Source organism: Eutrema salsugineum, unplaced genomic scaffold, assembly GCF_000478725.1.
Source record: "Eutrema salsugineum unplaced genomic scaffold, Eutsalg1_0 scaffold_11, whole genome shotgun sequence".
Classification (NCBI taxonomy): domain Eukaryota; kingdom Viridiplantae; phylum Streptophyta; class Magnoliopsida; order Brassicales; family Brassicaceae; genus Eutrema; species Eutrema salsugineum.
In genome coordinates this window covers 6,719,417-6,732,976 of record NW_006256901.1, presented here as the reverse complement: position 1 = coordinate 6,732,976, position 13,560 = coordinate 6,719,417, and the positions used below count along the sequence as shown (strand labels likewise).

The 13,560-nt window shown below is 40.0% G+C and overlaps 1 non-coding gene across 1 annotated transcript; it reads right to left on the bottom strand.

Moving 5' to 3' along the window:
- Positions 1-9,448: 9,448 nt before the first annotated feature.
- On the bottom strand, positions 9,449-9,556 carry LOC112090145. The gene has a single exon (XR_002901495.1). It is a non-coding gene; the product is annotated as a small nucleolar RNA R71 (small nucleolar RNA).
- Positions 9,557-13,560: the final 4,004 nt, after the last annotated feature.

Below are 13,560 nucleotides of genomic sequence, written 5' to 3'. Positions count from 1 at the left end.
GATAGAGGCTCCACATCTTAAGAAACTTGATGATAGATCTCGAAATCTTGTACACTTGGGAACAGAACCTGGAACAAAAGCTTATCGGCTTTTGGATCCAACTAATCGCATAGTCATAGTGAACAGGGATGTCATCTTCGACGAAAACAAAGTCTGGAAGTGGAATGCTTCAGGAGAAAATAATCGGGAACCAGGAATGTTCTCCTTTAGCCTTGGTAGGTTTGGAAATCATGGGATAAGCAACATTTATGATGACATAGAAACAGAGGAGAGCAGAACCCCTGATGAAAACAGAGTCGAAGAAGACGATACTGTAGCAGATGAAGGAACCGATGGGGAAGCAGAACATTTGTCATATTTTGAAACAGAGTCTCCCTCGGTTCATGATGTTGTGAGTCCAGAACAAGAACAAGTGGGTTCAGTTCCTCTGAGGAGATCTACTTGACGGGTCAAAAGACCAGGGTACTTGAAAGATTTCGTTTGTCTAGCAGAAGTGGATTATGAAGGAGAGTATCTGCTTCTAGCCATTAATGATGAACCGTGGGATTTTGAAGAAGCAAACAAAACAGAAGCCTGGAGAAAAGCTTGCAATGAAGAAATTTCATCAATTGTCAAGAACAAAACATGGAGCTTGGTTGATCTACCCATAGGAGCCAAACCAATCGGATTGAAGTGGGTTTTTAGACTCAAGCGCAATTCTGATGGAAGTATCAACAAGTACAAAGCGAGGCTATTTGCAAAAGGCTATGTACAAATACATGGGATAGATTTTGACGAAGTTTTTGCGTTTTTACATGGAGAATTAAGAGAAGAAGTGTATGTTACTCAGCCAGAGGGCTTTGTAATCAAAGAGAGTGAGGAGCAGGTGTATAAACTACACAAGGCACTCTATGGTCTGAGGCAAGCACCAAGGGCATGTAACAACAAGCTTAGCAAGATACTAAGAGAGTTAAGCTTTGTAAAGTGCTCAAAGGAACCCTCTTTATACTGGAAACGAGATAAAGGGGATCTTCTTCTTGTTGCTGTCTATGTCGATGATTTATTGGTTACAGGCTCTAGCTTGAGTACAATTCTTGAGTTTAAAAGGGGAATGGCGACTAAGTTCGAGATGAGTGATCTCGGCAAACTCACATATTATCTTGGAATAGAAGTACTGCAACATGAGAATGGCATTATGTTAAAGCAAGAGAGATACGCAAGAAAGATTCTTGAGGAAGCTGGAATGAACAACTGTAATGCAGCACAAGTGCCTATGGATCCAGGCCTTCGATTGTCTAAAGCTAAGGAAGAAAAGAATTTGATGAGTCGAATTACAGGAGGAACATTGGGTGTCTCAGATATCTGTTACAAACAAGGCCTGATCTCTCCTACAGCGTTTGTATATTGAGCAGATATATGACGGAGCCAAAAGAGTCCCATGGAGCAGCATTAAAACATGTTTTAAGGTATCTTAAGGGGACTTTGGCTCATGGTCTGTCGTTCAAGCGAGAGGCAAAACCGGGTTTGATAGGATACAGCGATAGTACTCTCGGTGTAGACTTAGACGATGGAAGGAGCACGTCAGGGAACATCTTTTACCTCAATGAATGCCCGATTACTTGGGCCTCACAGAAGCAAGAGACTATTGCTCTGTCATCATGTGAATCGGAGTTTATGGCGGCTACGGAAGCAGCAAAACAAGCAATCTGGTTGCAGGAATTGTTTAGTGAGATTTTTGGATCAACAAGTGAAAGAGTGATTCTTCGGGTTCACAACACATTCCATGATCACAGTAAACACATTCACCGGCGATACCGTTTTATACGAGAATGTGTTGAGAACGAGCTAATCGAAGTCGAACATATTCCGGGAACAGAGCAGAAAGCAGACATTCAAACCAAAGCACTTGGGAGGATCAAGTTCAAAGAAATGAGGGAGCTTATTGGGATTCAAGACTTGTCAAAAAAGGATTTCAAGCTTAAGGGGGAGAATGTTGGAATAAGCTTGATCAAAGCTTGAACAACAAGTTTTCTAAAGAGTTTAGGAAAAGAAAAGTTCTAGGAGTTATCTAGAATATTCTTAGGAGTTATCTAAGAAAAGGAAAAGTTGTTTATCTACTAGGTTTAGGAGTTGTGTCTTTAGTCTCTATATAAGAGTTGCCAAAGTTGTAGTAAACCTTATGAGTTGAGAGAGAGAGATTAAGGAGAGCTTTAGGTTTTGAGTGATTTTCCTAAAGATAATAAAAGAAGTTGCTTTTATTCAATCCTTGATCTGAGTTCTTGATTTAATACTTCCCACTATCAACAATCGGGGCCGCCTGTGGGATATAACAAGTTAAAATAACAAGTAACCTTAGGATCCGTAAACTAAAAAAGTTTGACGATGTCAGGGATACTCGACGATACCAATCCTCCGACCTCAACTTGGCTAGAACCAACACTGAGACTCATCACAACAACACCAACACCAGGGAACCACCGCCACCACCTGACACAACGGCAGCTACAAACACCGAAGAAGTGGGTCAGACCACAATCTTACAAGCAATATCCGCACAATTTTAGGAGCTCGTCAAAAATAACGATGAATGTTTCGTCACATAATAACACCGTATTTTGACCACTTTTATGGATCATAAGTATGTCTTATGCAGGTTTTTTAACTCTGTTTTCAATGGTTTTTAAAGTGTTTTCAATGTTTTAGATTTTCAAAAAACGTTTTACGAAACTTGGGCAAAAATATGCAATTTGGAACAAATGAGCAATTTTGGATAAATGCAGACCGTCATAAGTATACCAAGCGATGAAGACTTTCTCACCGTCTGATCACCTCCAAAATTTGTGACAACATAGAGGATACAACTAGCTTTCTAATGCACTTAATTTGGAGACAATCCAACGGTTAGATCTTCAGATATACTCGATGAAATAAAGTTAGAAAATGCAGTCTCGGAAGATGGCACAAGCCAAGACCGCGGCCAACGGCTATTTCCTCATGGGTAGAAGCACCGCGACCGCGGCCAGTAGTCGTTCACTTCCCAGACGACCTAATTAAAGCCCAAATCGATTCCTCTTATTATTTTTGAAGTCCTAAGTGTCCAGGACAACTCCAGAAGCTATAAATACCCTCTCTAGGTCATTCTAAGAGAGGAGATCGAAGGAGAGACAGACATAGGGAGAGATAGAGATTTTCGTGCCACACAAACCCTAGGAGGACGCCGTCTTTGAAGGAGGAGCCGCTGCTGGAGAGCATCATCGCACCTCCATCGTTGCCTCTGTTCTTCGTTCTTCTTCTTGTTTTCTTTAATTTCCTGAAACTTTCAATACTTTATGATGCTTTGTTACAATATGTTTGAGTAGTTTCCCAGTTGGGTTTAAAGGAATTTTTCAAAGGGAATTCCGTGTGTCTTATCTATGAATCGATAGATTTAGGATTTATAATCTTCTATATGCTCTTCGTTTGCCTTTGATTTTACTTTGTGATTCTTTGCTGGCCACTTAGAAGCCGATCTGATATGATATGTTGCAAAAGCTTTCATTGATTGTCTGAACTAGGGTGAAACGAGCAATGATTCTATAGGATTGGAAACCTACCTGTAGTTGAGCTGTGAATGTTGATGAGTCTTGTTCTGCTATTGCATCTACTCCTTTCCAGGATCAGAGTGGAAACCTACTGATCAGAGTTGCGAGAGACATTTGTTTAGTGCTGCGAAAGCAGGCTGTTCATACTTCCGTGCCTCGAGTTATAGAATATACTTAGTTGATTACCTTTATCGCTTATTTAAAATCAACATAGCCTAGTCCATAAATTCCTGAGATACCCTTGAGCCCAGCCTTTGTTTTTAATTGTTTAAAGCCTTATTTCCAATCGATTTTTACCTGCTTTCACTTGCTTTCATTTTCAATTGCTTTTTACTTGCTTTTTAGTTTAGATTTAGTGACAACCAAAACCCAAAACCAAAACCCAAACCTGTTTAGTTCTAGTCTGATTTAAGCATTGCTGTGAATTCGTACTGAAACAACTAAGTCTCTGTGGATCAATACCCTAAATACTATAGCGCACATCTGTGCACTTGCAGACATTTATGAGTTATAAATTTAAAACCTGAAGCTTAGTAAAACCGACCAACCCCGTTTACAATCGCATCAAGTTTTTGGCGCCGTTGTTGGGGACTTTGATTTGTTTCGTTACGAATCCCAGCATAAATCCGTTAGAGCAATTGTTTACTTTTACTTTTTCTTTTGAATTTTTCAGGTTCCTCAGCGATGGGAGACCAGGAACATGTTCCTGGGACTCTTGGTGAGCCACCATATCGTGTGGATGGTGATCCAAGCGACAATGACCTGACTGATGATGAGTTTGAAGAACCGATATATGATGACAATGAGCTAATCAGATCGGCAAAACATGAAGATGATGATGAACTGATTGGAAGTTTTGACTCACTTGAGAAGTTCTTAGGAGATCGAAGAGCTACTCAACCAGCCTTACCAGAGGATGGTAAAACCAAAATTAAGGTACCATACATCCACCTAGTTCAACAAAATCAATTATATGGTTATTCATCCGAACACCCGATGGACCATATCGAGACGTTCGAAGAATTTTGTGCAACCATTACAGCAAATGGGGATTACCACAAGTGTAGTCTTTTCCCTTTCTCTTTGAGAGACAATGCCAGAAAATGGCTAAAATCTTTAGAACTTGCTTCACTAAAAACGTGGGCAACATAAGAAAAAGGAATGAGATGCCTCAAAATTTTATTCACGAAGTCAAAATTTTTTGATGTCTGGGGAATAGATTTTATGGTACCGTTCCCAACTTCTTTTGGAAACCAATACATCTTAGTAGCAGTAGACTACGTCTCTAAGTGGGTTGAAGCAGTCGCTAGTCCCACCAACGATGCAATGAAGCTGTTTAAATCTGTAATATTCCCGTGTTTTGAAGTTCCAAGAATTGTAATATGCGATGGAGGATCACACTTCATCAACAAGGTTTTCAAAAATCTTCTAAGAAAAAATAGAGTTACGCATAAAATTGCTTCTCCATACCATCCCCAAACTAGCGTTCAGGTAGAAATCTCAAACAGAGAAATCAAGTCGATTTTACAGAAAACAACTGCAGTTCATCGCAAGGATTGGTCTACCAAGCTTGACGACGCACTATGGGCGTATCGAACAGCTTTCGAGACGCCATTAGGAACACCACCATTCAACCTAGTTTATGGAAAAGCATGTCACCTTCCAGTAGAACTTGAGTATAAAGTGCAATGGGCTATTAAGGAGATGAACATGAATTCGAAAACAGCTGGAGAAAGAAGACGACTTCAACTTCACGAGCTAGAAGAAATCCGACCTAATGCTTTGAAAACTTGAAGATCTACAAGGAGAAGACTAAAGCATATCATGATAAGAAGATAATTCATCGAACTTTTGCTCCTAATGATAAAGTTCTTCTTTTCAATTCTCGTCTTAATCTTTTTCCAGGAGAATTACGTTCAAGATGGTCAGGACCCTTCACGATAAAGGAAGTCAAGCCATATAGAGCCATTGTCCTCTGGGACAAAAACCGGAAACTCATTTACAGTGAATGGACAACGTGTCAAGCCATATCTGGCTGAAGAAAGAGAAGACGAGAGAGAACTGATGCTTTTTATTGATCCATCATCGGCCAATGATGAGATCAAGGAGTGTCACGACCCTGGATAAGTCTAATCGAGCAACAATGTCAAGCTAACGACTTGAAACAAGCGCTTAGTGGGAGGTAACCCACTTGGTATTTTATTTATTTCCCATTGACCTTTAATTTCTATTTCCATTGCTTTATTTTTGTTTCATTCCATTTCAGGTTTTTACTAAGGAAGAACAAATACAAAAGACAAGCAGCATTCTCCGGCACGATAAGTACACTTATACATTTCAATTTTCTATTTTCTTTACCATTTTTTCCAAGATTTATCACACTGAGGACAGTATGAAATAAGTCTGGGGGAGGATGTTCATCCGTTACTAATGAAATTTGATTTGTTTTGAGTTTGTTTTGGACACACATAAAATTTTTCAAAAAGTTTTTTCAAAATATTTTTCAAAAAAAAAAAGGTTTTTCAAAATGTTTTAAAGTTTTCAAACCAGGAACACAATAAACATTTCTATGATGAATTAGACCAGTGTGTTTCTACGTTATTTCCTCGGTTTTTGCTCTTTTTGTGATTTAGGCCTAGACTAGGTGGTAGCTAGAATACTTGGCACTACAAACTCCCACCAGAGGACTTCTATTCATGGAGATTCTTTCTGACAAGATATACTAGCTCATTTATCTGGACTTAATTTTGACTTAATTTTCTCACTAAAGCATTAGATCAGGGAAACGAATCATACATTCAGGACTCCTTTATCTGTTTTACCACTCTTTGTTGATCATGAATGGCTAGTTCATCTTTAGCTAGTTCCCCACCGAACCTAACCTCTTTCAAACCACATACACTCTTATTCTTCATATGTGCAAAAACGTTAGAGAGAAAGAGGATCAGCGCAGTTTTCCGTCACTGAAGACGGAGACCTGCGATTTTACTGGAATCATTCAACAAAAGGAGAAAACTCAGTTTTCCTCGGAAAAACTTCAAAATCTTGGTACAATTTTGTCCCTTAGACTCCCTCTCCTATAAAAGGTGTTTTCCCTTTCCAAATTAAAAAAAAAAAAAAAAAAAGAGGGGAAAGGAAATTTAAAACTTTAGAGAGTTTAGGAGGATCGAATTCTAGCACTGAGGCAACTTGATTTGAATTATATGGAGTTTTGGAGATTATCTTTCTGATTCCCGGAAAAGATCCAAGTCTGGGGGAATAGCTGTTTACAACAAAGGAGGAAGGATTATGCAACAACATTTAGCAAGGAGAAGTGACTGAAAATTGCGGACATCAACAGGTCCACTCTCTCTTGCGGATTTGCATAGTATCTTGCATCCTCCATATCTTCAGGTAACCCGAAACACTTTAACTCCAACACTTAAATAGCCTTAATGCCAAACACCGTCTACGCTGAGTAATGATTTTGATGAGAATTCACTATTAAACTTAAGGAATGTAGAGAGCTAGTTGACTGGAAGTTAGATCTAAGTGTGTAGATTTTCGCATGAGGGATTAACGGACTAGTTTGCTTGAATTTTGGTGAGAATTTTCTATAGATGTTTCACGATAAGTTACAGTTTAGAAGGACGGTCACTGAGATATTGTTTAGTTCGTGAGATTTTTAAAAAAATTCTTTCCTGACTTGATCTGCGTTTTTTTAGGACAAACAAAAAGGTAAGTCTGGGAGAGTTGAGAACACTATATTTTGACCACTTTTATGGATCATAATTATGTCTTATACAGGTTTTTTAACTCTGTTTTCAATGGTTTTTAAAGTGTTTTCAATTTTTTAGAGTATCAAACGACTTTTTAGGAAACTTGGGTAAAAAATATGCAATTTGGAACAAATGAGCAATTTTGGATAAATGCAGGCCGTCAGAAGTATGGCAAGCGATGAAGACCTTCTCACAGTCCGATCACCTCCAAAATTTGTGACAACAAAGAGGATACAACCAGCTTTCTAATGCACTTAGTTTGGAGACAATCCAACGGTTAGATCTTCAGATATAGTCGATGCAATAAAGACAGAAAATGTAGTCTCGTAAGATGGCACAAGCCGAGACCGCAGCCATAGGCTATTTCCCCACGGGTAGAAGCACCGCGACCGCGGCCAGTAGTCGTTCACTTCCCAGACGACCTAATTAAAGCTTAAGTCAATTCCTCTTATTCTTTTTGAAGCCTAAGTGTTCAGGACAACTCCAGAAGCTTTAAATACCCTCTTTAGGTCATTCTATAAGAGGAGATCGAAGGAGAGACAGACATAGAGAGAGATAGTGCCACACAAACCCTAGGAGGCCACCGTCTTTGAAGGAGGAGCTGCCTCTGGAGAGCATCATCGCGCCTCCATCGTCGCCTCTGTTCTTCGTTCTTCTTCCTTGTTTTCTTTAATTTCCTGCAACTTTCAATACTCTATGATGCTTTGTTACAATATGTTTGAGTAGTTTCCCAGTTGGGTTTAAAGGGATTTTTCAAAGGGAATTTCGTGTGTCTTATCAATGAATCAATAGATTTAGGATTTATAATCTTCTAGATGCTCTTCGTTTGCCTTTGATTTTACTGTGCGATTCTTTGCTGGCCACTTAGAAGCCGATCTGATATGATATGTTGCAAAAAGCTTTCATTGATTGTCTGAACTAGAGTGAAACGAACAATGATTCTATAGAAGTGGAAACCTACCTGTAGTTGAGTTGTGAATGTTGATGAGTCTTGTTCTGCTATTGCATCTACTTCCTTACAGGATCAGAGTGGAAACCTACTGATCAGGGTTGCGAGAGACATTTGTTTAGTTCTGCGAAAGTAGGCATTTCATACTTCCGTTCCTCGAGTTCTAGAACATACTTAGTTGATTACCTTTATCACTTGTTTAAAATCAACATAGCCTAGTCAATGAATTCATGAGATACCCTTGAGCCCAGCGTTTGTTTTTAATTGTTTACAGCCTTATATTTCCAATCGATTTTTACCTGCTTTCACTTGCTTTCATTTTCAATTGCTTTTACTTGCTTTTTAGTTTAGATTTAGTGAAAACCAAAACCCAAAACCAAAACCCAAACCTGTTTAGTTCTAGCCTGATTTTAAGCATTGCCGTGAATTCGTATTGAAACAACTAAGTCTCTATGGATCGATACCCTAAGTACTATAGCGCACATCTGTGCACTTGCAGACATTTATGAGTTATAAATTTAAAACCTGAAGCTTAGTAAAACCGACCAACCCCGTTTACAATCGCATCAAGTTTTTGGCGCCGTTGCCGGGGACTTTGATTTGTTTCGTTACGAATCCCAACTTAAATTTGTTAGAACAATTGTTTACTTTTACTTTTTTTTTTGAATTTTTCAGGTTTCTCAGCGATGGGAGAGGACTCTTGGTGATCCACCATATTGTGTGGATGGTGATCCAAGCGACGATGACCTGACTGATGATGAGTTTTAAGAACCGATCTATGATGACAATGAGCTAATTGGATCGGCAAAACATGAAGATGATGATGAACTGATTGGAAATTTCGACTCACTTGAGAAGTTCTTAGGAGATCGAAGAGCTATTCAACCAGCCTTACCAGAGGATGCTAAAACCGAAATTAAGGTACCATACATCCACCTAGTTCAAAAAAATCAATTCTATGGTTATTCATCCGAACACCCGATGGACCATATCGAGACGTTCAAAGAATTATGTGCAACCATTACAGCAAATGGGGATTACCACAAGTGTAGTCTTTTCCCATTCTCTTCGAGAGACAATGCCAGCAAATGGCTAAAATCTTTAGAACCTGCTTCACTAAAAACGTAGGCAGCGTGTAGGATGGCTTTCCTAAATCGCTTTTACACTAGAAATTATTCCAATCTCTTAAGGAACAAGATAAGAACTTTTATACAAAAAGAAGATGTAGATCTTTTAGATACTTGTGAGAGATTTAGGGAATACCAAAGAGATTGTCCACATCACGGATATACCGAGGAATACCTGATGGGTATCTTCTATCGAGGCATAACTCCAGAGTTACAACACTCTTTCGACACAGCAAGTAATGGAGACTTCTCAACTAGATCTGTAGAAGATGCTCGTGTTTTCATCAACAATCTTGCAAACAGCATCCGTAATCAAGCAACGTTTGGCAATTCCGCACTTCCTGAGAAAAAAAGAAGAGATTTCGGAAGTCATGAAGTGTCTCCATCACATAATAAGCTCCAAAATTCACCAGGCCACTAGTTCAGCACCTGAAATTGACTACAACATGCAGGCTATGTAGAAAATCCCGTTCACCCATTGCATAGAAAACACACCAGTTCGATATCTCGACAATGTGAAACTTAAGCCGTATGAGAGAAATTTCGACCCATGTCACTTCATGACCACCTTCGGCATCATAATCACCCGCTACACATTCAGCTCGGAACAGGAAAAGGACACGGTGAAATGTCAACTCTTCGTAGAAAACTTTGATGGCATCGCCCTCAATCGGTTATCTCGGCTAGAGGCGAACTCCATTGACAGCTACAACATGCTCTCTACGAAGTTCGTCAAACACTTTTCCATGTTGATCAGATAGAAGACAATAAATTCTGAACTTTGGGGAATTTTCCAAGATTTCATGCATAGGTTCAAAGCCATCACAACTCATTGCAAAATCAGCAATGATGCAGCCCTAGAAATTTCTCCATCAAGCAACATGGTATAAATCTGCCTATCACAAGGAAATAATTAATAACCGACCTCCCACCCTCGAAGATGCACTACACTAAACCAGTTCTTACATCGCAGATAATGAAGAGGAAGCAGAAAAAGATAGGCAGTACGCTCAGCTTAAGCAAGTCAACCCTGTGGAAAAACCTATAGTTGAGTACAACAAAAATCGCCAACAATTCGAACCTCCCATACCAAGACAGTACAGGCATCCTTCAAGCATCAACGTTATCCATCGACAGCGTATTTTTCCGCCGTTCTACAAATTCCACAACCGAGCAGGTCACAATACTTCTAAATGTCATCACCTGAAAGAAATACTGCTTGAACGGTTCTGCTAGGGAGAAATTCCGACTAAGGACATGAGACGATCGGTCAATTGATGCACCATCGGATGACCTAATTAATTGACAAGACAACAAAGAACAACGACAATCCAAGACTAAAGAGCTCGACAAACAGAATCTCGAAAAACCAGGCAAAAATCCGAAACGAGTTGAGAACGAGCAGACTCAAGCCCATAACGCCCAAAAGAGTAAATATGATTATGAGCACCCTTGAAAGCTGTAACTATTCTGTGCGAGCTCTCAAAAAGTACAGTACACAAACAATTACCGTACAACATCAAAATCGTGTTGTCAGCAGTGGAACACCTCATGTTTTCACTGAAGCCGACACAACCAGACTTTTCAAAATCGACAACACCATACCTATTCATGCGCTGGGCTATGGAAATCATCGGATCTCTTTGCCGATCTACCACGCAGAAGCAATACATCTTTGTCATGACCAATTATTTCACCAAGTGGGTAGAAGCTGAATCATACCCTGAAATCCACAGTCTCGGCTTTGGAAAATTTGTATGGATATACATCATATGCCGACATGGATATCCATAGGAGATTGTTATAGATAACGGCTCCCAGTTCGCTTCAACACTTTTCAGTGACTGATGCACAAAATGGAAAGTCTGTTGAAGTTTTCCGCGCCGAGGTTCCCACAAGGTAATGGATAGTCCAAAGCAACAAACAAAGCTATCATAGACGGTCTCAAGAAATGACTGGAATCCAAGAAAGGTAATTGAGCGGACGAGCTCGATACAGTTTTCTGGTCTCATCCCACTATACCACAATGATCTACCGGCCAGTCTCTTTTTTCCTCGCTTACGGTATGGAGGCACGATGTCCATCGAAATTAAGCATACCAAGCATACGGCATACTATGCTAACTCAGAACGCCGACCTCTACAAAGACATGCTCCTAGATAACCTCGACCATTAGTGCTACTCAGGATTCAGAACTACCAGCACCTCGCAGCACGTTACTACAATACAAAAGTATGAGGTCGACACTTTGAAGACGGTGACTTTGTCCTACGAAAAGTTTTCCAGAACACAGAAGAGACAAACTCCGGCAAACTAGATTCAAATTGAAAAGGACCTTATGAAGGTTGTTAAACCAAGAGTTTACCAGCTAATGGCCATGGATGGAACACATTTTCCCCGACCTTGGAAATCAATGAACCTAAAACGCTGGTGCTACTAGCTTAGCAACCAAAAAAAAAATGCTTCGAGCTCTTATGCTCGCCGAGCTCATTCCTTTTATACTCTAAACTATGATTAGATGGATCCCTTTTTATAAGTGTACTTAGGCAGCTCGTCTACGAGTCCAGCTATAACTTAAATAAAATTCCATTTTACAAATATTTAAAACCAAATTCTCGCATTCACAATCTCGTTCGAACTCATCGATAAACACATCGATTTCCTGACAAGTTGTTCGATAAGAATTCCACATGGATGTGACTTATCAAAGCCGACATCCGTCTTTCATACGCTCATATAGTGTCACTGAAACATCAGTGCAATTACAAGCCAAACCCAGTTTCGCAAACTACAAATTTATGTAAACCGAGCTCATCTAGCAAAATTCTGACCCGACCTTGGAAAGCCTTGAGTCTCTATCATGTAAAAACTAATCCACTACGAACTAAAACATGATATTTCTCACGGGTCTTAAGCTGAACTCATAAGTTCACACTCTAATCCGACATCAATCGCAGTTAAGCCAAATTCACAGTAAGCCAAATTCGGAGCATTCGCAAATGAACTCATAAAAAAAAAAGAATGTTTTGGTTCTTACCATCTCAGAGAAATAAACAAGCAAATCAAAATTCATTTTAAAGTAAAAAATTGTGCACAAAAGCCCTCTTAAGCGATAAATTCAAAATAGCACCCTCGAGCAAAGGTTCAAAACAAAGGAAAGAGCAAAGGAAAATTACAAGTACAGAGATATTATTGAGAAGCATGCGACCTAAGCTCATTTACGCGCTCCGAGGTCAGTGCAGGCGACATCGTCCCGAACATGCCAATGCCCAGAGGAACCTTGGTTCCAGCCGGAAGGGCAATGTCCGAATGAAGATTTCAATAAAAAAAAGGAATTAGAAATCTTCTTCCGTTAACACACACAGGGGAAGCATGTCAACCTCAGCCTTTTTTTTAACCCTTTTCTCCTTGACTTTACCGACACACTTCTCTGAAATAATGATCCCCTTTTTCTGCTCCAGAAAGTTGACGAATCCAAGCACACTAATCAACTGGTTAAGCTCCAGAAAGGGCCTCTTCTAAGCTCTCTCCTTGGCGAGATACTGGCGAACCTTTTCTGATATCACCTTGCTTTTTACGACAGCCTCCTTACGAGAAAGGATCTGCCGGAAGTGAGTACCCTGGAGATGAGCTTGTTCAGCCTTCGAGGCAGCTGAATCCTTCGCCAAAGTATTGTACAATCCACTTTAGCCTTTTCAGCTTTGGACGTGGCTAACTCCTTTTAAGCTCGGCAAGAGTGAACTTGGCCCACTCTCTTTGTACCTTCTCACTGGTCCGAAATGCATACAGTTTCTTCACCTTTTCCTCGAGAGTAAGCATCCTTTCTCGTTTCAGGCGGAGCACATGGTCGTAGTCCTAAATGAGTTTGTTGGACTTATTGAATAATAACAAGGGAAGAATAAAAAAATAAAAACACTTACATCGGCAGTAGAGGAGGTTTCTGATCTGGAAAGGAGGCCGGACGGCAATCTGGCTATAAAGCTCAGTACAAGCATCGACATTTTTGAACAAAGGCTCGTCTCGGTCGTAAGAAAAGCTGACCGAATGAACCGCAAGGCTTGGCGACCTTCGCCCCTTTGAAAATCCAGAGTGACCAGACTGCAAAAGCTCCAGCGCTCTCTCTGAAACATCAGCCTCTCCAGAATGGGGAATCAAAGGGTTCCCCC